This window comes from Aythya ferina (genome assembly GCF_964211825.1).
Source record: "Aythya ferina genome assembly, chromosome: 6".
Lineage (NCBI taxonomy): Eukaryota > Metazoa > Chordata > Aves > Anseriformes > Anatidae > Aythya > Aythya ferina.
Window position 1 is genome coordinate 39,424,825 of NC_140303.1, and position 25,057 is coordinate 39,449,881.

General features: G+C 45.0%; 1 protein-coding gene across 10 annotated transcripts in view; it reads left to right on the plus strand.

Annotated features, from left to right (window-relative positions):
- Positions 1-105: 105 nt before the first annotated feature.
- The window catches only part of MBD5 (methyl-CpG binding domain protein 5), a 125,985-nt gene continuing 101,033 nt past the window's right edge, over positions 106-25,057 (plus strand). For 9 of the 10 annotated variants that reach the window (XM_084523284.1, XM_084523280.1, XM_084523288.1 and 6 more), the window contains exon 1: positions 106-235. The gene's annotated coding sequence lies outside the window, so the exon portion shown is untranslated. Of the gene's footprint in view, positions 236-18,017; positions 18,059-25,057 lie in introns of those variants that run through there. The other variant, XM_084523282.1, reaches the window with a different exon arrangement.

A 25,057-nucleotide genomic window follows, 5' to 3' on the forward strand; every position in this document is an offset into this window, starting at 1 on the left:
CTTTTCCCTTCCTCAATTCCTCCTCTGCTTCCTCCCAGCCCCGCGGGCGGCGGCGGCGGCGGCGCCTCAGTCGGGTTCCCCCCCCCCCACCCCCTTCTTTTTTTTTTTTTTTTTTTTTTCTTTTTTTCCTTTTTCTCTTTTCCTTTCACCCCCCACACCCCCCCCCTCGCTCCCCTCCTCCCCCTTTATTGCCCTTTGTGTGCGCCGCCGCCTGCGCCGCCGGGGGGCCGCCGAGGTGAGTGCCGGGCCGGGCCGTGGGGGGGGGGGGGGGGGGGATAGGGAGGGGGGGAGGGAAAACAAGGCGAAAAAACGCGAAAAAATAAAGAGTGGAGGGGCTGCTCGGGGAGGGGAGGGGGTCTACGCGGGGTGGGGGGGGTGTTTTTGTAGGGAAAGTTGGGGAACAGGCAAAACGGGGGGGGCTGGGGGGGTGTATGGGGGGAGGGGGGGTGTATGGGGTGAGGGGGGTGATGAGGGGTTTGTGGAGGTGTTGGGGGGTCCTGAGGTAAACGGGGGTGCACGGGGGTGTGGGGGTGGTTGGGGGTATGGGGGGTACCCCGAGGTATTGGGGTGGCTGGAGGTGGGGGGGGGGTGTGGGGATATAGGGGGTTAGCGGAGGTATTGGGGTGGCTGGGGATGTGAGGGGTTAGCGGAGGTATTGGGGTGGCTGGGGGTAACTGGGGATACGCGGGGTACACGGAGGTATCGGGGGATCCGGGCATATAGGGGACGGCCGGAGGTATCGGGGCGGCCGGCCCTATAGGAGCTGGCTGCGTGCATTGGGGTCCCCGGGGTCTGCCCCCCGCTGGGCCGCCGCCGGTGGCCTCCCAGCCGCCAGCCCCGAGTTACCCGAGCCCAGGCCCCGGCCCTACAAAGCCTGGCAGCCCCCCTACAACCCCGTGGCTGGCCCTACGGCTCGCCTGCGGCCGGCGGCAGCGTCTGGCAGGTATTTTTGTTGTCATCTCTCTCGCCACGGCCTTGTGCCGCGAAAGGCCACGGCTCCCCTCCAGCCTCACCGCCGGCGGCGGGCCAAAAGCGTGGGGTTTGCACCCACACCCGCCCCGCACAGCCCCGAGGCGAGGGGACGAGCTCCATCCTCGGCGAGGAAACGCCGGGACCAGCCTGCCAGGGGCTAGCGGAGAGCCCAGAAGTAGGAGTCCGGGGCAGGAACGCGGAGTTGAAATCAGAGACCCCCCCCCCCCACCCATCCCAATGGCAGCCCGGTGTTGACGGTGAAATCGCTGTGCTCTGCTGGTTTCTGGAGCTTTAATGGCGCTCTTGGTGGTTTCGGGGGGACGGTTTGAGGGCTCGGGGTGTTGAGCACCCCGGTGTATGCTGAACCGTGGAGTAGGCCGTGAGTATGTGCTTGGTTGGGGCATGGCAGCTAAATGGAGGTCAGCAGCGAGCGTGCGTCCCCCCTGCCTCACGCGGGCAGGAGACCCATGAGAAGGAACCCTCTGTGATTGCTTTGGTGTCTCTGGTTTCTAATTTGTGCGTAAATACCTGGGTGTTGTGAGCACGCTGTTTGAGGTAGCAGTAGTTTGATCGGCGCAAGGAGCGGGAGCGATATCTGTTTGGGCCGGGACTTAAAAATATCGCGATGAAGAGTTGAAGCCGGAGCTGCAGTTGTTTCAGTAGTTTGCCCGTAGTTTCCTGTTAGCAGGAGCAAACTAGTTGCCTTGGGTTTTAAACACGTGGTTATCGCTTTGCCAAAATTTTGGGTCTTCAAACCCAATGCCTGTGCGTGCAGACCCCGTTCTTTAAATGTGCGGCTCTCCTCTTATTTACTTTACTACTTGCAAGAACTGGACAGCAGCAGACTGTCCAGGAATAAAGGACAGGGGGTTGTGTTTGTCATAGCAAGGCTTCTTTCTCAACTGGAGGTCCCGTTGTACTCTCATCTGGTTGTGGGAAGCCGTAGCAGCCTCGGGACTGTGCTCCCAGTCCAAGTGGAGCTGCGGGTCTGCGTAATTCCTGCTTTTCCATGGGATTGTCTCCTACAGAGGGGTCTAGGGCTAATTTGGGGCGGCTGGCGGCTGTCACAACAGCCTGCTAAGGACTGAAAGAATCGAGGCCTTCAGCTCGTTTTACGGAAGACTGCGAGTTATCAGCAGCTGTAACGGAGTTTTGTGGGGCTTTTTGAAGCTCTTTCCACTGCTGTTATCAGTAGGTACTTACAGACGCTGGTTGCTTCCAGGAGAGCTTTGTGCATCTCTTTCCATGAATTGTCTTTTGAGCAAAGATTAATCGCTAGAGGTGAAGTTCTCTTTGGGCCAGGCGTAGATCTGTCTTTGGAAACCTTTCCCCAAAGTCTACCGTTGTACCATGCACGTGTTGTTGTCAAATGTGTTCGTATTTGGTCTGGGGAAGGGGATGTTTAAAGAGCCTCTTGCTCTTTGACAGAGTTCTTGCAATACTTTAACTTTTCCGTGCTTACAGTCCTCTCGTTACTTGGATCTGGAGGGATCGGGCTTGCTTTTTGTTGTAAAAAGCACCAAGGATGTTGGCGTAAGCAATGGTCTGCTCAAAAACGGGATGCCTCCTTTGACTCTGGGGTTTATCTGACGTGGTTTATCAGTCGGTTGTTGGGTTGTCTCTTGTTATTCATGGTGATTCCTTGTGTGTCTTCAGTACCTCGAAGGTCTGTAAGAGCAGTGCTTGTGTCCGAGCCCGTAAGGTGGGAGGGTGGCCCCTCGTGCCCACCTGGGGCTTCAGGGGCCTCATGGTCCCAGCAGCTCATGAGAGAAGGATCTCGTCTATAAATGGCTCAGGACACCAAATTTCGAAGTGACTGGGCTTCCTTTTCAACAGTGCTGTTAAAACTTGTGAAGAGCGGGGAGTTCTGGTCCTTTGGGGTCTGCTGTGCGGTTTGGGGCTCGCTTTGTTTGTTCCTTTTTAAGGACCCTGTGTTGGTTTCCGTATCATCCCATCCCAAGTAAATATCAAGAGTTGCCTTTAGTTTTGATAATAAAAAGAGATGGGATACATTTCTGAGTGTGCTTATGTCATTAAGGACCTTCTTTGTAAGAGTGATCTGCGTGTTTGAAAGCACGGACTTTCGTTGGCTTTCCTTTGTGATTATTTTGGGAACGATTAGGTGGCATAATCCTGCTCAGTCGGTTTCAGATAGGCCTGCACGAGAACCAGAGCCTGGATTAGGAACAGAAATTTGGAAATTAAAGCGTCCTGAAAGCTGTGGAACTGGGGTTGAATCAGGTGGGAAGCTAATAAAAAGCAGCAGATCAGAAATGAAGCAGTGCTGACTCCTTTCCAGTCTCCAAATTCCGAGCTGGTTCGTACTGTGATACCTACTTGCTGATGAGTTGTCTAGAAAGGAGCTCAGACTTGGCAGATTTTGTTAAGTCAATTAAAATTTGTCAAAACCACATAGAATACAAAATTATAAAGTGTATGAGTACATGGGCTTACATGGCTCTAGCTATGTACACAAATGCATGTGGGTATCTACATGCAGGAATATAAAAAAGAAGTGTCAGAACTAGATAATTTTAACTTCTGTTTTAAACTAAAGCAATTTTGAGGCTCCAAAGATCTGCGTTTGCAGTCTTACCTCGGAGTTGTTGTTTTGATCTGGCACATGGCAGCAGGAATCAGTCATTACCATGAGATGGCTATTCATAGACCTTTGTGAAATGAGTTGATCATCTCGGTTTATCTGCAGCCTGACAGGTGTTCCCATCACAAAAATCTCCATTACCCCCTGGCCTTCCCGTGGGGATGACTAAGGAACAAATCACCGAGGGTGCCTTTGAGTGCCTCTCTCATCTCCAGATGTTGGTTCACTGGGTTTGGGGCTTTGAGGGTGGTTTTTTTCCTGAATCCTCTTTCTGAGAGCTTTAAATTACTTAAAACATGGAAGCATTAAAATGATTGGAAATTCTTCATGAGCTTTCTACCAACTTCCTTCATCAAAGAAGGCATAGAGGACTTCGTTCATTACTATGGTTAAATTCTTCAACTTTTTAATTCTTTTGCAGGAAATATTTTTAAAATAAAGCAACCAAAACAATGCTTTAAAAATTCTTACCTTGTGACAATATCTGGTAACTAAGACCACAGCAGCACTATGCTAATTACATTATTCCCATACAATGTGGAGACGAAGCCCAGGATTTATTTTTATACATACATATATATATAAATTCTCTTAATTTGAGGTTAGTCTAGATTTTCAGTGATATTAAATCCTGGATTATTTTGGTAATTTACTGAAGGAGGAGTAATCTGAACCGTAAATAGCATCTTAAATGCGAGGGCCCTTGGTTCACAGAATCGGTAGCATGGCCTCGCTGAGAAAAATCCCCAGGTGGGGGAACCAGAACAGTTGTCAATTGTTTGCCCAACAAATCCTGTTGGATCAAATGGTGATATTCTCAGCCTGTAGATAAGGAGAGGCTTGCAATACTGTTGCCTTGTACCCGGCTGCCAAAGAAACGAGCACGGCCTGACTTAGGAGAAGAGTAGAGGTCAGCCAAAGAAAAGGTAGGCCTATAGAACGCAAGCAATTTAGTTTTTCCCCCCCAAAAAAATACATTAAATTTAAATTTTCCAATTTTAGAGATTTTATTTTTCAGTTCTGGTAGATGGTTGCCAATGCGTTATTTCGGATCGCCTGTTACGGCCTACTAAGCTCTTCATGTAAACACATTAAACGCTTTTGTCTTTGTTCTGCAGGCTTTAACCTATATACCAAAACCATGCTTTCATACATGTATGTGTATACATGTACACGTGTATGCCTGTATGTATTTATGATCCTGTATACACCCATTTGTTTGATAGCCCCACCAGAAGGAGCACAAATTCACTGCGTCCTGGTAGGGCTCTGCTGGCGCTGGCTTTTTCTTCACGCTGTGCACCCAAACTGCTTTCAGGCTGGGGGCACGGGGAGCTGCTGCTTTCTTTTGTTACTTTTAAGGCTCAGATGGAATGAAGACTTCTGTGCTTAGTTTTACATAAGCATGCTGTTGATTTCATGAGGTAAAATTTATTTTCTATGTACATAGAAGATGAGCAGAAAAAGTTTTTGCCGGATCACTCTCCTGTCCCTAGGGGAGATGAATTTTTGAATATCTGCTTTTTTTCTTTTCTTTTTTCATTTTAAGAAAACCTTGCAAAAGTAGGCAAATGACATCATTGACTAATGACATGGATTAGTCAAAGGTTTGTGGTGAGCCGATTTCTTAGAACGGAGCTGCCTTTTCTCCTTCACGGTTTATGGGACAGAAAGGGGGATGTGTTGTCCCCTTGTAAGCCTTGTGAGGAAGAAGCTTGGCTCAAATGTGTAATTAGAAGGGTCGGATTCAAGGGGTAGACATGTTGGAGATGCACTGAGTTTCAGTTGTGTGGTTCTTGAGCATGGCTTCTTGAGGTGAGGAGCGCTAAGATCTGCCGGCACTGACTAAATTTGATGTATTTTGAAGTATTTTTGAAAAGCTTTTTTCTTCATATCATTCCATTTTGCAAGCAGACGATATATCTTTGCTCTAAGACATTCTGGTTGGGTTTTGGCTTTATTTTTCGTCCCTCCCCTCAGAGCATGTTTCCTGAGGACAACCCCATTTGAGAACATGCAAGTCACGTTCCTCAGAGGGCTCCCGCTCATGCCACCTTAGGAAAGGTTAGGCTTTTTTACGATACTGTTTCAAAATATTTTCCCTTCCTGAAGGTTTTGTCACACAGGAGTTCTTGCCGAAGGATTTCTTGGCCGTTTTAGAAACTGTAATCTAGTTAAAAGGTTTGTTTATGCTTCCCATCTCTGCTCTGCTGATGGTATTAGAGCGCAGGCCAGAGCCAGGCAGCGAACTGTTTATAACATTCAAACTTCAATTAAAGCTGCAGCCTGCAGTTTACTAAATATCAATATGTTCGGGGCAGCTGCAAATAATTGCCAGAAAGGATGAAAATAGCCTGGTAGCTCAGGATTTCTCTCTTTCTCGTTCTGTTCCTTTGAACTTTTTTACTTGTTATTCTTTTCATATTTAGAACCTCGCATACATTTTCAGGCTGAAAAATGCGCTGCACTAAAGGCTGCCCATGAAAGACTGAAATCTATATTTGGGGCTGCATCTTTTCAAGGCAAAGCAGGAATTGATTTCGGGGGAAGTTTTCTCCTGCATAAGCACCGTGGAATATGTTACTCCCTATCGAAGCAGGTATCAGGATACTTCTGCCACAACCGCGCATGGGCTGCTCTCCGAATTCAAAGCCCCCCCGATCCCTGATTTTTCCTCTACTCAGATAATTTAAATGTTTAGGGCTGCGAAGTCCCACTGTCTCAGGATAGTGAGGATGTGCTATATTTAATGGGAAGTAACACAATTAGCGTCTTGGGTTTTGTGGGTTTTTTTTTTTTTTAGATGTGAACTAATAGCATAGATTTCATTCAGTGCTCTAAACTTCGGGCTGATGTTGGTGTTTAAGGACGATATGTTTAAAAATATGTGAATTGTTGGAGCCTTTTAAATCATGGGTGATTTTCCTTGGCGTTATTAGGCAGTGGAGCAAGTACGTGTCTGTAGGCCATCTGAACCGAAGAAGCAAGCCTTATCTGGCCTGTAGGCTATTGGTTCCTCACCTCTGTTTTAAAATTAGTAAAATCATTTGCAGCGTGATTCATTTCTAAAAATTACTTGTCCATCTGTGCAGAGCGTACTATCTATAAAGTTGCAGTGCTCGCTGTGGTGCTGTGGATGTTTTTGCTGAAAGCTGGATTATACTTCTGACATCTTTGTTAGGGTTTTGCATCGCTCCTTGGCCAAATTACTATTCCTCAACGATACATGTTTATTAGGCATGTAATTTGGGGTATTTATGATATTGCTGTGTAAGGTGATTTTAATTTTTTGATTTATCAGTCAAATACTTTATTTGTACACTCGATATTTTGTGATTAAAATCCTGTATGATAAATAAGCGGGGGAAAAAAAAGGTTATTTTGTTTTCACCGATGTCAGGGCATGGATATTTGTTAAGGGGTGCTGGATAAAACCCTAAACCTGAATTTTTCACGAGTTCTAACTTCACTGAAGGTACTGGGGGAGTGAGCAGTTCCAACCATGTAATGATCTCGTAAGCTGGTCGTTAGGCGACTTCTTAATCAGCTGGTATGTGGATTCCTAGTGGATCACCTTACATATTTAGCTTTCTTCCTGTGCTTGTGGTTTTTGCTGGTCTTTTTCCCATGTTCCTTTTTTTTTTTTTTTTCCCTCAAAACTTCAGTTATGAATCAGTCTTGATCATTTTTTGCAACTCACAAGTCCGTATCTGATGTAAGATCACAGCTGAGAATCTACAGACACACGAACTTGGGGAGCATACCCCAGAACTGAAAAATAAGCAGCAAATTAAAAGGTAGCTTAAGTCTTTTTTTATTTTTTTTAATGGAGAAGGAACTTAAGAATACATTATGCAAGTGAAAGCATTCCTGTGTGGTAGGACCTACATAACTTTTCTTAAATAATAATTATCAGAGCAATAACGGTTAGGAAATTAATGCATAAATCTTGCAGAAGTTGTCTACGTTTTTTTTTTTTCCTTTTATCTGAAAACAGCTAATCTGCTTTTTCCAAGTATTGATCTACTCTGAAGAAAACTAAGTTTAACTTTATTTGGTTTTGGTTTTTAAGTTATGGCTTTGAAAGAATGACCTGAAAACCATTTATCCTGCGGTGCAACTGTTGGAAGTATATTATGCGTATTCTTAATGTTATTGCTTTTAACAAAACAGTATGAAAGGCCTTCATGTTCAGCTTTTGCTAATTATTGCAAATAATTATAATACTAGTATCTGTACGTCTACAACGTTTCGGAGCTCCTATTGTAAAAAAAAAAATGAAACAATACTCTTTAGTTGCTGTTTTGGTAGAAGTAATCAAAATCCGTATGTAATATAACAAAATTTTTCATGTAATGGTGGTGAATGTAAAATTATTCACTGCTAACTACTGGTGAGCCTTAAACTGAAGGTATCTTAAAGTACCTCCAGTTATCAGTGTCTTGGTGGCAAAGCTCTGTAGCATCACGGAGACTCCTAGGTAGTGTTGTGCTGTGGGCTCTGAAGGTCTGTGCAACAGAGGTCTCCACAGGCAGGTGCTGTTTTAGGATTAGGTTATCCAAATACTTGCATTCATCAAAAATCTGCAAATAATTACTGCCTTTTTAATCTCTGCATTAATCCTGTCCGGTATAATCCACGGTTTCTCCATCCCTGGCTTCCTCTGTACCTCGTGCTGCGTTTCTGTCCCGCATGAGCTCCATGGCACCGACTGTCCCTCGTCATAAGACCTTGAGTGTGCCTGAGTTTGGAAATCCACAGCAGAGAACGCATCCCCTGGTAGAAATATGTTGACTTTTGTGCACAACAAGCAGGCTGAAGCTGCCTTCGCTGGAGGAGCGAGATGCTTTAAGGGGTGGATGAGCATCCTACCACCGTGTGTGAGGTTGGGCGCGCTGACTACATGGGAGGCAGAGTCTTCTGCTCACCATCAGAGAGAGGGGTTGTGGACCCGAGAGCCCCTGGCACATTGTGGGCAGGAGCACTGCCTGGTGGGGCAGTGAGCAGGGATAGGGAGGTGGCCAGATCGTACGGGAGGGAGCTGCTGGCCTTCCAGGGACACAGGTAGGGAGCCCTGCTTTCCATTCTCACACAGCATCAACTAGGAAGTGCTGCTCAATAACAGGCTCTGCTTAAGAGAGAGTCACAGGATGACTTGATCACAAAAGGGAAATAAAGAGGCATCTGACTGCTATCAGGCTCATACATAAATTCACAATATTTTTACTAGACGTGGAAGACTTCAGGTTGCTCCAGTCTCGATCATCAGACAGACACGGATGGCAAGCCCCGTTGTTTTCAAGCGACAGCCACTATCAGTAGGAAAGAAGCGCTTAAATATCTTGAGGACTTTGGCCTAGATGTTTAGGTTTCCAGGAGTGAAGTCTCTAGGCAACTAAATGCATGACTTGGGTCCAGCTCTCTGCTTTGTCCTCCTCTGGGTCTGTCTCGTGGCTGTGAGTTCGGCTGGGGGGGAGCATCGGAGAGCTCTGCCATAAGCAGGTCTCTTTCCAAAGACCTACATGTTTAAGTTTTCGTGAGGCAAAGCATCCCGTCATTATATTCTGAGAAGGGTGACTGAAATGCTCAGCATACCTTCTCTGGCTCTCCATCATTCTGTTTACTTTGACTATATTCCTTCTCCTTCGTCTCTAAAGTAAACATTTCTGAGCCACTGCTGTATGTGCAAGTGGCTTTTGTTATTTATTTCTGAACCTCCCCATTTTTTAATGCATCTTTTCGACATCAGATGACCAGAAGTAAACACAGTATTCCTAGCGAGGGGAAACCACTGATTTATATGGATTATTATAATCCAACATCACGCAAGCAAAATCAAAAAATAGTTTGACTACCTAATGATTCAGAAATGCAGAAGCGTTGCCAAAAATTTTAGCATTTGTTAGCTTTGCACTTGAGCAAATGCATTCTGGTAGAGAATTTAACTTATTTTTTAACTCTTGTCTTCAGAGTTTCAAGACTGTGAATTTATTTCACAGAAACAGAAGCGTGTGCTTTACAATTAATAAAAACATGAGAATTATTTTTAAAATGGCTCGCATCTTCCGTTTCCGATTAAGATTTCCAGGCATATATACAGGGACAGACAGTCTTGTATTGGTTACAGACAAAAGTCTTTTATTGAACAGGAGCCTTAACACGCCGTACGCTATCTTCCAGTTTAAGATACTGGCCCAAAGCATGGCTTAGGCCATAGGAATTAAGCTCGATGTACCTTAGCGAGGAAATAAGTGCCCCTTGAACAACATTTGTACTTCGTCAGAAATAGGAACAAATATTTTTGAGGACCCTGAGCAGAAGTAGGAACCAGATGTGTTGATATTTAGTTATTTATTTATTTTAACAGCCTACATTTTAAGAGTTATTTTCTGATCCCTCTGGATGAAAAGGCTGCCTAGTTTGTGTGCCTCTTCTGGACAGTGTCTTTCTGCGTGTTTGTCAATCCTCCTGGAGCCCTGGTATTACAGTAATGCAGAATAATGGTAATAATGAGGGATTTTTTTTCATTGACTTCTCTGAGAATGATTTTGGACTTAATACAGTGGAATGATTTTAAATAGTTCCGTAAAGAATAAGAAAAGAGAAGTGATAATTTAGGGTGAACAGTAGAGGAGATTTCTAATAATGAGAGAAACTTGATTTCTAAATTTAATTTCTATTGGACAGCTTAAATTCCAGTTGCTGATGCTGTTCTGTGTCAGTGTTTGCATTGGCTAGAAGGGAATGTCTTTGAACTTAAAAGAAATGAACTTTTTTTTTTTTATCCCTTTTTTCCTGTTCAAGACTTTAAGTATTTTGGGAGAGTATTTTATCTTTTTTAATTTATGTTTTTCTCTAAACTGCAACAGCTGTACAGCTTCCTTATAAATAAATATTCGGATACAATTCTGCCAAAAACACGAGAAAGGGATTTGTTCAATCAGCTGAAATAAAATTTATCTGCAAAGTAGCATCAAGTTTGGTATTTTTCCCATAGTTCAGTATCTGATGACTACATTAATAAGTAATTGTTTTATGTTAGAAAAACAGACTTAAGAGGACTTTTTTTTTTAATTTAGATTTTACATGGCAATGCACTGGCCAATTGACTATTTGACTTTGGATAGATGCAGAGGTGGGTGGATCTAACAAAGTGCTAATGCCCGTTCTGCAAGAAAAATAAATGCACCATCAGCAGCTGGATTAATCTGTCCCGATCCTTCTTGTTAGGTATTTTTCTCGCTATTATGAAATAAGAAATGTTATAGTCCAATTTGGTTTGGATTAAAGTGAGGCAAGTAAACTTCCCCAGCGTTTAAGTATGAGATATTAAATGGGAAATACTTGGAGATTTGGAATGCTCAAGAGTGCTGGCCTCGCTTTTATTTATAAACAGGGAGTTTTACGTTACTTTTGTGTAGCTCGTACTCTGACTTTAAAGTAAAGTAGAATGCTTATCCCACATAGGAAAGTAACACACGTTCTGTGATCTATTAATGTTTTGTTGGTGGTTTTGATACTATGTACTGTGATCTGGTGCTACCATTTTAATATTGGCATTAATTTAAGAGTTAATAACACATTTTCTGTAATAAATTAAAAAAAAAAAAAAAATGGAACTTCTAAATAATTAAAAAAAAAAAAAAAAAAAAAGCTGTGTTTCCATAGAGGAGAGAACTGCTTTCCTCACTTTGAGTAGCCTATGTTTGTGTGTGTCTGTATGCGCCTTTTTGGGGAGCTGCGTGATTTGTTAGGATTACCTGATAGAGCTCCTTCCCTTCAGGTACTGGATGGGACTTGCACATCTCGGAGAGGTGAGCTTATGTCTGGCAGCAGAGCGTAGCGTGTTTTCTCTGTGCAATGGAAAAAAGAAGTTTATGGCTTGGGCAAAACATTTTCCTCATTCCTATAGAGACTTGTGTTTAGTGTCCAAAAAACTTTTTCATAAATATAACTATAGAATACCTAAGGCTATTCAATTCATCTTTTCAAGGGCAAAGGAATTTTTTTCTTTCTTTTTTTGATTAAATTTTTTTGAGAAGGGGAGCTGTCAGAACTAACTTTATAGTTTTTCCTTTGTTGAATCGTCACTCTATAAAATTTTATTTTAGCAGATTTGATACGAGAAGCAAGAAAACGATAGACTACAAGTAGGGCACAGAAGAAAGTTGCAGGTTATTAAATCTTTTCCAGGAAGAAAGGAAGTAGTTCAGCATGCTCACAGAGGTTCCTGTGTCAGCATTTGGGAAGCCTGGAAGAGATTATCTGCAGCCAACAGTAGGTAGCTCCGGACAGGATGTGGAGGGAGCACTGAGCCACCAGCGTGAGGGAGCTGGAGGTGAAGAGCTCCTGCTCTTCTCCTCTTGAACGCTTGTGTATCCAAAGACATTTTAATGGGCTTTTTGCTGTTTGTTTTTCTTTTTTAACTTTTTGAGAGTGGATTTGTCATTATGGAGCAACGATAGCAACTCGAACAGATAAATTAAACGTTCGTTTGCTTGTGGGGGCGGTGGGAGGAGGTGTTTCTCCTCCCCATACTGCTGTCCACATCCGTGTATGTTCCATTCAGAAGATTTGTCCCTCTCTTGAAGGCATGGGCAGTGCTCACAGAACTGGGTGAGGATCATTGGGCCGCTGGGCTCTGCCCACAGCGCCTGCTGTGTGCTCCCCGGGATGTGTGCTGCTGTCCGGGCGTATTGCTGCCCACACACCCTGGTCCGTGCCCTCCCTGCCCGTGCTGCCCAGCTGGATTTTGCAGTGTCCTGCAGCAGAGCTGTTGATTTGACAGCAGCATTTGCAAAAACAACAAGCACACGTATTAGCCCTCCTCCCAGCCTTGTGAACTGGTAATGCTTCTGGAACGTGCGCTGCAGACTGCGGGGTGTGTACGTCCTGAAGAGAGGAGCAGGTGGAGCCAGATACGCCGTGCTGAACTACGGAGCCTGTAAGAGCAGTCATGCCCTTGCCAGTTGAGACTTGCGTTGGACTCGCATGTATCATGAGCATTATCCTCTCCTGAGATGCCGTTCGCACAGAAAAATTGTTGGTTTGGGTTCAGGGGGATGGCCTGGCTGGGTGCTTGACTTGTGCTGACCCCCTGTGCTGGTGAGGGTCAGTACAGCACACGGTAACGTTACCAAACACACCTGTGCAAAGACCCACACGAGTGTGAGCACGCAGGGATCCTGCTTGCAGAGCCCCACACCTCAGCTGTGCTGTCTGTGACCCAGATGTGTAGAGCTGCATCTTGCAGTTGTGCCTAATTGCTGCTTTCTGAACCGCTGTAACCAGTCGGTGAGGTAGTACGCTGCGAAAGAATGTGTTTGTCCTCCTTAAGCCCTCTTGCACAAGTGTTTCCCATCACCTTTTCGAAGCTCGGATACAGCTGGTTCAATAAATCCCTTGGTTCTGCCTCCCAGACGGTGCCAGAACCCGATTCTGCCGCTGTCAGAGGAGCTGCACCTGCCTGGGGCTGAAGGTCGGTGTCAGCAGGTGACAACCTGATGGTCGGTGAGAATTGGGGACCCTGTCCCACCAGCCACGGAGACTTGTAGAAGGCACTGGCTGCTCTCGGAGTTACGGCAGGCTGGAGAAATGGGTTACACGCAGCAGCTCCTGTGGCTCCTTCTGCTGCGAGGCACATAAAATGAGACGAAGTTTTGCAGATCTGAATGCTAAAGATACTCGGGAGCTTCTGCAAAGTTGGTCAGTCGTACGTGGAGCTTGTCTGACAGAACACCGCTTCTCGCTTCCCTGGCTAGATGAAGGACAAGTACTACAGCAGCCCAAAAACAGGTGGACGTTATCCAAACCCCAACAGTTTGGGGATGGGGCGTGTGCCATAGGAACTTGTCATTTCTGCAGTCATGGAGACGCTCGTTAAAAGCGCCACACGCAGTCTGCAGTTTGCTGACAAATGACAAACACAACGAACGCATCTGAAGTGATAGCTGGCTGCGGAGAGGATGGTCTTCGCTGGTTTGATGGTGTTCGCATCTGCGCGTGAGATTTCAGTTGTGAAGATTGCTATCTGGTAGCACAGGTCTCTCTTAACCGTATTAACTCTCTTCCAGTAACGCTTCTAAAGAGCTCGTGTTGGCAAAGTGTGCAGTTCCACACAGCTGGGACGATCTACTCTTGATTTATCTAGGCCATGATGGGCCTGTGCTTTCTGAACACGATTTTTAAGAGGAATATTCCTTCTGTTCCAGAGGATTTTGCCCACGTGGCACCTCGGTGACCACAGAGCCCCTCATACAGCCAAGTTTCAATGACAGACCTGTATCTATAGGGTGATGGGCATTTTGTACCTCAAACCCTGGGTGTGCTGTGAGGAGGGGTCGTGCTGTGCCCTGCTCAGCACCAAGCACACGTGGTGCTGCTCTCGCGTGAGCCACACGTGGGACAAGTGCTGCTTAGCAGCGTGGCTTTGTGCTGGGGGCTTTGCCTTGCGTGATGTCCAAGGAGGAGAACATCTCTTAGAAAGCCTATTGCTGCGATAGGAAGGAGGATGTGCTGTTCTCTTGGAGGGCTGTTGCTTTATTTCATTACGTGCTGCTGTTACAGAGCCTTAGAAGCTTTGGTAGCAACGTTAGGAGCTAGGTACAGTTTTCTGATTCTTCCTCCAGCACTTAAAACAACGTGTTTACAAAAAAAAAAAAAAAGTTTGAAAAATAAATCATTAAATTAACCAAAAGTATGTGCAGAAGTATTCAGTTTCTTGTCCACTGGTAAGTTCACAGTTAGAACAGCCTGGTAAAACAAAACCAGATGCAAAGTTGTGTCCTTGGCGGAGTGCTACGAGGAGCCCAGAACGGCTCCTGCCTCCTGCACTGGGACCTCCGTTAGGTTTCTGTGTTCAATGGCTTCTCTGGCCATTACATCAATGATGTAATGGACCGGTTTAGACCTTAATTTCTATTTTTAAGCAAGAGAAAAGTTAAATTTTTGCTGTTGGGTTATGGGAGCATCTCGTGAAGGAGCATTTGTCCTCTGACCGGTTTGGATTCTAAAGCCAGAATAAATACTGGAGGGAGAGCATACTAAACTTATAAAATATCAACCCGAGCAGAACAAAAGGATTCTTTCTATCTCCTGCCTGAAAAATACTCCGATTCTTCCCCACCCCCAACAGAAGGGATAAATGAACAAAGAGTTCAGCTGAACTAAGACAACAACAGGCGCGGAAAAGGTAAAGAGAAGCCAAAAGCTGAGGGGAAAGCTGAAAAGGAGGGTCATAAACGATTTGTTGCGTGATACACAGGTCGTTAATGCTGTTAATGATTGAGCTGGGGGTTGGGGGCTACAAAGGGGTAGCAGACTGCTCTGGTCAGGAATGCCACCGTGTCTGAGGGCAGCGGGGTGGCGGCGAGGCCTCGAGGCCTGCCAGCAGCCACAGTGGGGTGACAGCAAGGCCTCGATGGCTTCGGGGCTCTTGGGAGCTTCCCCCAGTGCCCGGACTCCTCCGATGCTCATAACTATATGGCACGGCGGAGTTACCGCTGTGATAGGGTTACAAGGAGCGGGGAAGTTGACAGAAATATGCAGCACTACTCGCTGGACCTGTAAATCTAGTCTGGGAGTTGGGGTTGGTTTTTTGTCAGTGCCTTTTTTTTTTTTTTGGGTTGTTTTGTTGTTGTTGTTTTCTAGGGTTTTTTAATAAATGCAAACTTCCTAAAAACGACCGATAGTTACGTATTGAAATTATTTGCCTTTGCTTTCAGCCCGCCTTAGTGGTTACAGAGGTCAGCGAAACAGCGTTACTGGGAGCTTTGCAGTTAAAGCCACCCAGTGTCTTGCATGCAAGGTCCCTCCAAACTGTAATGGTTTTGTTTAAAACCCAGAAGTCACTTCCCCTCTTCTACCCCGTCAGTACAAAGCTTGCAGCTAGCACTTACTCAGCTGCAGCCCTGGCTGCTTCTCCTCTGGTTTTTATTTCGGCTCACTGACTCAGACTCCTGGGTTGTGTCCCTAAGGGTGGTGACCTTAAAGAGGACTCGCAGGAGCGCTGCGACTTGCTCTGCGTTTTGTTTTGCTGTCCCAGCCTGAAATCGTACTGCTGCCGATCGTAAACCTGTCGTGCCAAATCTGGTCATGAGGCCTGGGTTTAGAAACCCTGGAGGAACCTTCCAGGTTCCCTGTAACGGAGACGGAAAGAGGAGGAATATGCAGGCTTGGCATTCCCTTACAGAGGAGGCTCTTCAGTTTCCAAACACATTGCTGGTACTGTACAGCACTGTGATCAGCCTCTGATCTGCGTTAACATCTTAAATAAAAGGATGTATTTTTCAGATGTCTTTCGAAGTTGTAGACCCTTCTACACTCCTAAGAGCTCTTGGACATGCTGCTGGCACGGCAGGCCCTCCAGTAGGCTGCTGGAGTTTGGCTCATTCATGCAAGCTGGTGAAAAGGTGTATGTGAGCAGTACCTGGTGTTGAATGTTACAGGATCTGGGGAATAACCAGGTTAAAAAGAAGCTGGAACGTGCCGACCGCTGTAGGAATGCTTAAACGTGACAAATTACCCTCCCCCTGCCATTTGTGGAAAAAGTCATTAGCCCAAACCACATATTTGTACGTGCTTTTGTTTTACCTACTGACGAGCCACGATCTGGGGCAAAACATGTCTGAGTGAAGCTCTTGGCATATTCTACATGGGAATTCAACTACGAGCGATGTAGCAAGTTAGCACAATTTACATTAATTAGCAAAATTCATCAGCTGCCAGTCAAACTACTCCGAGCTCCAGTTTTGGATCTGCAAGTTCATGCTGACTGGGGTAGCGTGAGTACAGGAACCGAAGCGCGGTGGCTGCTGGCTGCGAGCTGTGGCAGAAATTCGAGCTGACTCTTGCTGTGAAGGTGAGCGATTGCTTGCAAGGAAGCTCCTGACGCTTGGAAGTTGTTCCTACAGCAAACTGTGGTGGTGTTGGGTCCATGTTCCCTCTGCTTCTGGCTTGTTACTGGCTGGGGCTGCTTTGCTCCTTCATAACTTAACCCACAGGATAGTAACTGCAGCAGAACAGTAATACAGTGATGAATCCATCCGTAAAATACAAGTGTCACCTGGTTTTGTTTTCTTCCGCAGAAGTTATTCAAGACTTTATGTAAAACATGGCATTAAACCTTCGTGTACAAAAGCAGAGATCCACGTAGCACATTGCTGCATGAATTCAGAGTCAACCGTGAACAAGATTTGGGGGCAATAATGCTTATTTTCCCCACCACACTCCCCAAAAAAATCTCCTTCTAAAAACTTCTGAATTTTGGCAGCTCTTTAGACATGAGGAAGAAAAAATGCTTGTGGCTGAATTGCCTCTCGCTGGCGTTTGCAGGTATCATTTAGGAATGTTTTATGGTACACTTGCGCTCTCCTGCAAGAGACACCGTATCCATACTCATAAATAATTTGTGCTGCTTCTGAACTGCCCTCCTTTAGAACCTGCTTCGCTAGCAGGAAGTCCTGAATGAAAACCCACTTGATAAGCTTGGGTTCAGCAGGTAACTGGCGAGCATCTGCATCAGGAGCTGGGTCTTCTGTGAAGCCGCCTCGTGCCATCCACCAGCTCGTGGCAAAACAGCCTCCAAATTGGCCTTGGTGTGTCTCAGACCAGGCACTGCAGGTACCTCCTTGTTACACCTCCCCGAAGCTGCCCTGGCCACCCACAGCCTTCTCGTCCAGAAGACAGCCAAAGCTGTTGTCCTGGCTTCAGCAGAGCGCAGGGAAGATGCCCCAGGCGGCCACCTGAACCTGGAACAAAATGCTGTGTCAGCATTTATCCGGGGCAGTGGACCTCACCAGGGTCACCCAGACACCTGCTGGGCTTCGGTGATCAAGCACAGCACAGGAAGATTTTCTGGCGTTAAAGCAGATTGTCTCAATTCTGGAGTTCTTTCTAAAAAGAAGCCTTTTTCCTGCAGGAGAAATACTAGAGAAAAGTTTTCTTGAATCAGAAGGTGTGTACAAAGCTCCCACCCCGTGGTTAACGATTACTGCTGGTAGCGAGCTGCTCAGGTAAGGCCAAGTAGTCCTGGGGAAGAGAGGTGTAGGAAGTCCCCGTTGCCTGCTGTAGTGAAATGAGGAGAACAAATGCCCTGCTTTAGATGAGAGCTTGAATTATAAACAGCTGAGGGAAGTTCTCCGTCCCACAGTAGCGTTTATTGTCCAGGATGTGTATTCGTGTTCCTCTTTGTGAGGCTGCGTGGCCAAAGTTCACCTGCCTGCTGGGAGCCTTTGACGTTACCGGTGGAGGGTGAGGTAGGTTCCTCTGACACACGGTGCCTGTAAACTCATGGGTAAAGGAGGCTGAGCTTTCTGGCTCCTTACCTGGAGCATCCGATTCTTTGCCACAGCCACACTGCTGCTTGGAAAGCTGAGCACTACTACGTGGGGTCGCTGCGGTCCTTAGTGAGCTGGGAGCTGATACCTCTGGCTGAGAGACTGACCACAGACTTTCTGTAAATACTTGGAGATGAACCACACCTCGGTAGGTTTCTCTTGTCTCTAAGAAATAAGGTTTCATGGATTTTACTCTTTGGTAGTCTGCTTGTTTTCCTTCTACTGAAAAAGTTCGTATGAATTACTGAAGTAATTTATCCTGGTGAAGTTTATCCTGGCTCGCTGTAACCTCTGAGGGACGTCCCAGGCAGGCACAATTCTCAAGGCTTTGCTGCACCAGCACACAAACCCCTTTTTTGTAAAAGTAACGGGGAGAGTTTGTCCCAACCAAGCCATTTCTTAGGAACAGTGAGGCCAAGTTTTCTACCAGCATCTGAACCTGGATCTGTTTGTCCAGGCTCCTGAGATGAGCAACCACCAGGAACATGCCACAGGTAACAGCTCTTTGGCTGTAGCCTTCAGTCTTGCAATGAGGTCCTCTCAATTCTCCCTACACAACCTTTTGGGTATCCTCCTTTCCCTGTTGTTCCTCCTAGTGACTTGAATTTTCTGGCCCAGGAACTTTAGTGCTTATACTTCGAGGAAAGGCCTTGAGCATCTTGGCGTTCGTTAATGTTTCTAAGTAGGGAATCATTAGGAGGAGATGGCAATTGTGTGTTTTTGCATGGGTTTGTTGTTGGGGATGGGAGAGAAAAGGCAAATAAAAAATCTGCCAGTTACTTTCTGCTTCGGTCAGTGCTCGTGCTAGTTCATAGAGAGCAGAGCTGAGTCTCAAAGGGAAATGGGAAGAGAAGAGCTCCGACACGAGCTTTTAAGGGGCTGATCTCCTATTTTCTGCTGAGCGCTCAAGCGGCTGCCTAGGAAGCGTGCTAGCGAGGCAGGCTGGAGCTCTCCTCCTCCTGTCTGCCCAAAGCCCACCTCAGCTATGTGAGGTCTTCATTTTTTTTATTTTATTTTTTTTATTTGTTAATGATTGCCTGGCTGTGGGGAGGAGGCACAGCCCCGGGTGTTGAGCTGCGGGCCTCCGAGGTGTGACGGCAGCGTGGTTAGGCATACCCCAAGCAGCATGGGTCCAAAAGGCAGCAACCTGCAGCAGAGCAGGCTCCAACACGCTCAAGCCACTCTCGCAGGCGCTCCTGCTGCCGCCTTTTTCCTTGCTGTTTGTACCCAAGCTGGGGAGATTAAAACTAGGTCATGTCTGTCTGTCTGTCTGCAGCTACGCCCTGGTGTTAGCAGAGCAGGCATACCTTCGGTTTGCTTTCCTCTGCCCAGGGAGTCCTCCCTGCTTTCCCTCCCCACCCTGAGAAGGAAGAGTAAATGCGAACCCAGTGTGGATCAGAGCAAAATGCTTTTTGCTGCTTTGTCTGATAAGAGGAGGAATTTATTCTTGCTATTTTTAGCAAGGGGAAGGCAAGAAATGGTGTTCTCCTGGTTTTAGGGAACTGGGAAAGTGGAGGGAACACCTGTGTTCATGAAATATTTAATTATGAAAGTTCAATTATACCATTATCGTCGCGTAGGTAAATTCATCTGCAAGATTGAGCTGTCCTGGTTTATATGGCCAGGATCATCATTATGTCTCTGCGTGGACTTCTCTGAAGACTGTGTGCAAGTCCCAAGCCTAAGGATGCATTTCTCACGTCCGCATGTAAGGTCTGCAGTAATTTTAGGCTATGGCAATTATGTCCTAAGAAGTGTGTGTTTATTTTTTAAAGGCAAAAATAAGTAGGTTTTGCTGGAGTCCATTCATATTCGCAGTGGCAAATGTCCAGGCACCGTTCTTTCTGCCTACGTCCCTTCCCATCCTCCAGTCTGCACATTTCTTTAATGAAAAGAAAATAAACCTCAACTACCATATCCAAATGCATTTCATCGCTACAAAGCGCAAGATAAGCGAATAGGAAGGGAAGACTTCAGGTAAAAATCATAACATGAAACCTAACTCCGTCCTGCTTGGAGCACTCATTCCTTATTTGTATTTTCAGTTTAAAATACACATTTATTTTATATATATATATTATTTTTTTTGTGCTAAAGCTACTTCACAGAGGAGAGAAATCCGAGCAGAGAAAGTGCTTTATACCTGTCGAGCTTTTTTGTGTGAAATTCAGTAAACTGCGAGCGATGTTTTCAGCAGATAGGAATTTGGGAAATGTATAGGTCTTTCAGGAATGCGTGGCTCATGTTGTCATAATCTCTCCGTGTACCACGATCCAAACTTTGCGTTGGAAAATGCAAGTCAGATGTGTTGCCGTTAGTTTTTTTGTACGCTGGCTGTGTGGCTGAGCCCTCAATGATCTGTAATAATATGGCTGGTGCTGCGTGCATTATATAACAACGGTGGTGGTGCTTGGTGGCTTTGGTTTGTTTGCCTTTTGATTTTGTTTGTTTTTCGGCGTTAGCTCCCGATCAGGTGCTAGGAAGATTTGGTTATTGTGTATTTCCCTGGGAAAAACACTGCTTTAAGGGGCTGGCTGGTATGCTCTGCAGGAAGCGAGGAGTTGATACAAATGCAGTAAATAAATAAATAAATGTGGAAAAATGTATGCAAGTACAATACTGCAGGAAACATGAGACAGCAGAAAAGCAGCCTTCTTTGCAGAATCAGTTGATCAAGTACGCTTCTTCCCCGACGAGTAAAACTGGGATTAATAATTGTGACAGTTGTCAACTTCTAAATAGGATCAGTTTTATAAGCTCAATTACAATTTATTTTCTTTGAGGATCATAATTTCAGATAAATATCACTAAAAGGCAATTCTGAGCTTGAAGAGACAAAGGCAATTAAATTCCACATTAATTTGTTTACCAGCGTCACATGGAATAAATTGACTGTAAGTTTTCATAAATTATCTAGATGTGCCAGTGGAGAAATCGCTTTGTGGAATATTGGAAGGGGGCAATCTGAATTCTTCTCTATAGTCCTGGGCTTAATTAAAGATTATGTAAATGATGCTTTATATGACAAAATCCATACCAAACGGTGCTCATGTTAAAATTCCTATCGGCCAAATCAGGTTGGGCTGCTAGGGCTGTCGTTGCCTTACAAAAGGGGAAAAAATGGGGATGGGAAGCAGGGGCAAGTGAGCAGAAGCTCAAAAAACGTACTTGCTTATTATTCCCTGTTGGCAAACAGTGGAATTTCTCATGAGCTGAAGCCCCATCCATGGAGGAGGAAATATTAGCTTTAAAAGATCAATTTTTAACTCTCATGTTGTAAAGATAACCTTTAAAATGTGAGCCAGTGCAATGTAATGCTTGCAAGGATACAGACTCATTGCTGTGCTTCAAACCTCACTGAATGGCAAAGCAGCAGCGGGAAAAAAATCAGAGCAGGGCTTTTCTGGATTGTTTTTGGTGCCTTTTGTTTAATTCCAAGTTCTGTCAGTAACGTGGAAATGAAAGCAATCATCTCAATTTCGTACTGTTTGGAGAGCGGATGGGTAGGAATAGCAGCTCCCCTTCCTCAGCAGCTAATGCGGGTATTTTTCTAGATTTTTATGATTTTTCCTGGTGCCTTTAAGATAGGTCTGCTGTTAGTTGCTGGTGTTAACCAGAACACCTTGCTTGTAAGCATTTCTTACACTTAACTCATTGCATTCTTTGTTTTCTGTATGTTTGGCTGTAATGAGAAGAAACTTCCACATTTTTGGCGCTTCTGATGGGCTTCCCTCTATTACCTGAAAAAGCAGAGATGAGGATCTGTTTGTTCCTACTGTTACCTGATAGCCAGCCATGCTCACTTTGTTCTTTCTGTTTGTTTTAAACACATGCACAAGGTAACAGCAGTGATTAAAGTTGGCTTTATGGATTTTTTCCCAGTTCCATCCTGATAAGCCTGGGTTGTTATCCTTTGATGTAATTATTTTATTTTATGATGCCTTCGGAGCTCCTAATTTTTTTTATCTTCTATAGATTTCGTTTTAATGATTTCAGAGCTGAATCTATGGGTGCATCCTTGTAGTAATTTATGAATCAAACCAAAAATATTTCATTTGACAAGTGCAAGCTGAGACATTAAATAACTTGCTACAATCAGTGTCAGAGCTGGGATTAGGAGCCTGCTCCTGGTGTAGCCCCTGAATACCTGGGTGTTGCTCCTTCTGTACTGAACAATTCTCAGAGAACAGAGATTTTGGAAGGCAGTACAGTAAGAGTATCCTCCTGCTGTTCAGATCTCATGTCATCTTTGAAAAGCAGGATTTATCGCCCATATCTAGCCACTGTACAATCATCCGTAATCATTTAGTAATTGAACTCTTTTTCGGTGTGCATATGCAGCAGTGTAAACCTTTATAACAATAGCAGTTTAGATAATTGTCTCACTTTGAGATTAATGACAGGACTGAAGGAAGGACATCGTCTGCATGCAGCGAGAAATAAAGTACTTTAGAGACGGTGCAAATGTTCTGAGCTTTCCTAAAACTTCCCGTCGATGTTTTAATGCTGGGACGGATAAATTGGTGTTCTCGAAGGTCAGGGAGTGTGACCGCTGTCTTCGCAGGGTATTATTAGCTACCGCTGCTTAGACCAGAGCTGCAAGACAAAGTGGCAAGAACATGAGCATATGGCTTGGGTAGGCGTTCCCAACCTGATGAGCAGTAGCAGGCTTCCATCTCTGCTCCAGGCCTGTGAGGGATCCAGGCGGTTGTGGTCATCAGTGGGGTGGCTACTGGGAAGGGGAAACCGGCGGCAGAAAGGGACAGGAACTCGTAGGCTGATGGAGTGGGACTTCTGAAGTGGAGCTAGGAGGTGGCAGCCTTACACCCGGGTTGTCCTGTCGACTTGTTGTATGTTCTGGATGAAATGGGGAATTTAGCATCTGAAAACTGCCTAGAAGGACAAACGTGAATTGGTATGATGAAGGCAAAGGTGAATTTCTATTCTGCTCTTTAAGTACAACCATCAACCTGGACTCAATACCATTTTTAATGAAGACGTTACACAAGTATGTACGCTGTAATTGTGCACATCCTTCTATTCGTAAGAGAAGAATTACCAAATAAGAGAAGAAATACCAAAAAAAAATCTTTCTTTCTAATAAAAAGCTATTTTTTTTTGCTCTTCTTTATCATTTTTGTTCCATGAACAGGAATAAGGTAATTCACGAGAGGGGCTTGGGTTTTTTGCTTTTTTGCTTTTTTTTAATAGGATCTAAGTCTAAAGAAAAGACTTGCAGAGCAGAATAAATTTTGCATGATTATCACTGTGCTGTCTCAGTATCAGGTATCAACATAGTTTGAAAAGAAGTAAGACTGTTTAGCATCTCTGCAAAATATTATTGCATTAATAAATACTTCTTGATGCTTAGGAGAAGGACTTAGACTGCCCTTGTGTTTTTTTTTGAACATATTTTAAAGATGGATCTTAATTGAAAAAAGTAGACTTCTCTAGTAACAAGTTTAATTCAGTGAAAAGGAAGAAAATTTGCAATCAGCGGTATCAAAATACAGATTGGTCAGTCTGGTTGTCCAAAATGAAACCAAAACACGCTGTTTACCACTGTCAATGGATGGGGAATTGGTAACTTTATGAACAGACTCAGTTTGCCAGAAGGGTGAGTGGTCATCAGATGGGGAATGTTGATCTCTACACGTCTGCCCGCCTTACTTGGCGAGGAGTACTAATTGTTACCTTACGGTAGATAATAAAACACATCTGTTCCCTAGAAGGACATAAAAGTATCTTTCTGCCCTTCCTTTGAGTCTTCAGGGTCATCCTTTAGCAACATCGTTTTTTCTTTCTATTACTTGGGTTTCTTCTTCTGTTCAGGTAAATATTGGGCTTATTGGTCCTGGCATGAGAATAATTTTTTTTTAAAGTAAAACTCATCTGAATGTACATAGTCCCTGCCTCACTAGAGGGCAATGGATCCCTGTCACATTTCCATGACTTTCCTGGGAATACTGGGTCCTGCAGTTGTCCTCTGGGGAGGGACAGAAGTTCTTTCTCCTCGATTCTTCCTTCGAGCCCTCACTGCCCGGTCTGCAGGGATGTGAGCGTGGCAGAAGCCTCTCTGCTTCTCCTTTTCAGGGTGCTGGTGGGCACCATGCAAGAGGAGCGGTGTTTTGTGAGTTAATAGCACTGATCCTGGCACAAATCCTGCTGAACGTTGTCCTCCACGGTGTTGCAACCCCCAGACTTGACCGGGTCTTCCAGAAGGCGCAGAAGAGCTCTTTTCTTCTCTTTCTTTTGGAGCTTTCAGCCCTTTTCTTCGGCACGCCACTAACAGACACCAGGGCCCTGCGACCACATTCTCGTGTTTGTGTGGCTAATTGAAGAAAGGAGGTGTGTTTGGAGCAGTCTGGCTAAACAAAGTCAGTGTGGGAAAAGGTTGTCTGGTTTGTGAAGCCGTGTTGGGATGCCAGGGGAGCATATGGCCTGCGGTGAAAGGTCTGGGGCTCAAATGGCTGAGCTGTATTCTCGGTGCTGTCACTGACTTCCTATGTGCTGTTGTATTGATCACACCCTTCTGCGTCTGTGCTTCAAAAACAACGGATGGGAGCCTTGCATCACTCGTCACAGAGCGCTAAATTTATTCGCCTTGGGAGAGGGCTCAGGATTGCAGTCACTGGAATACAGGGAGAAACTGAAAATAAGTTTTCCTGACGAGGTTTGTGGTGGTATAATTTCAAGGATATTTAGTGAAATTTCAGCCATGTAAATTATGTCTGACTCATGCTCACAGTATTCAAAGTCAGCTTTTAAAATACACTTTCCAAAGTTTTCAGTGTTGCGTATGCGCTGTTGAAGGAGAGAGGAGAACATACAAAGCAATGAAGAGATTAGTAGGCTCGGAGCGTTCCTGGTGGTTGTATAACTCCACTATAAATTTGCATTCCTTTATTTTGTTTGGATTTTAAGTGGCCTTTTCATGATATCTTTACTTTTCCCATTTATAATGAGGGAAAAATTGACTGCTATCAGAGACGAAATGTGCCAAGAAGGGTGGAAGCTCATCACTTCTGAACTTGCATAATGATTTTCTGTCATATGCCGAGTGTATTGCAGAGGTTCATCATTGCAGATACCAAAAATGTCATGGTAAAAATTCCCTGTTTGATTATGTAATTAGAGAAGACCCGGC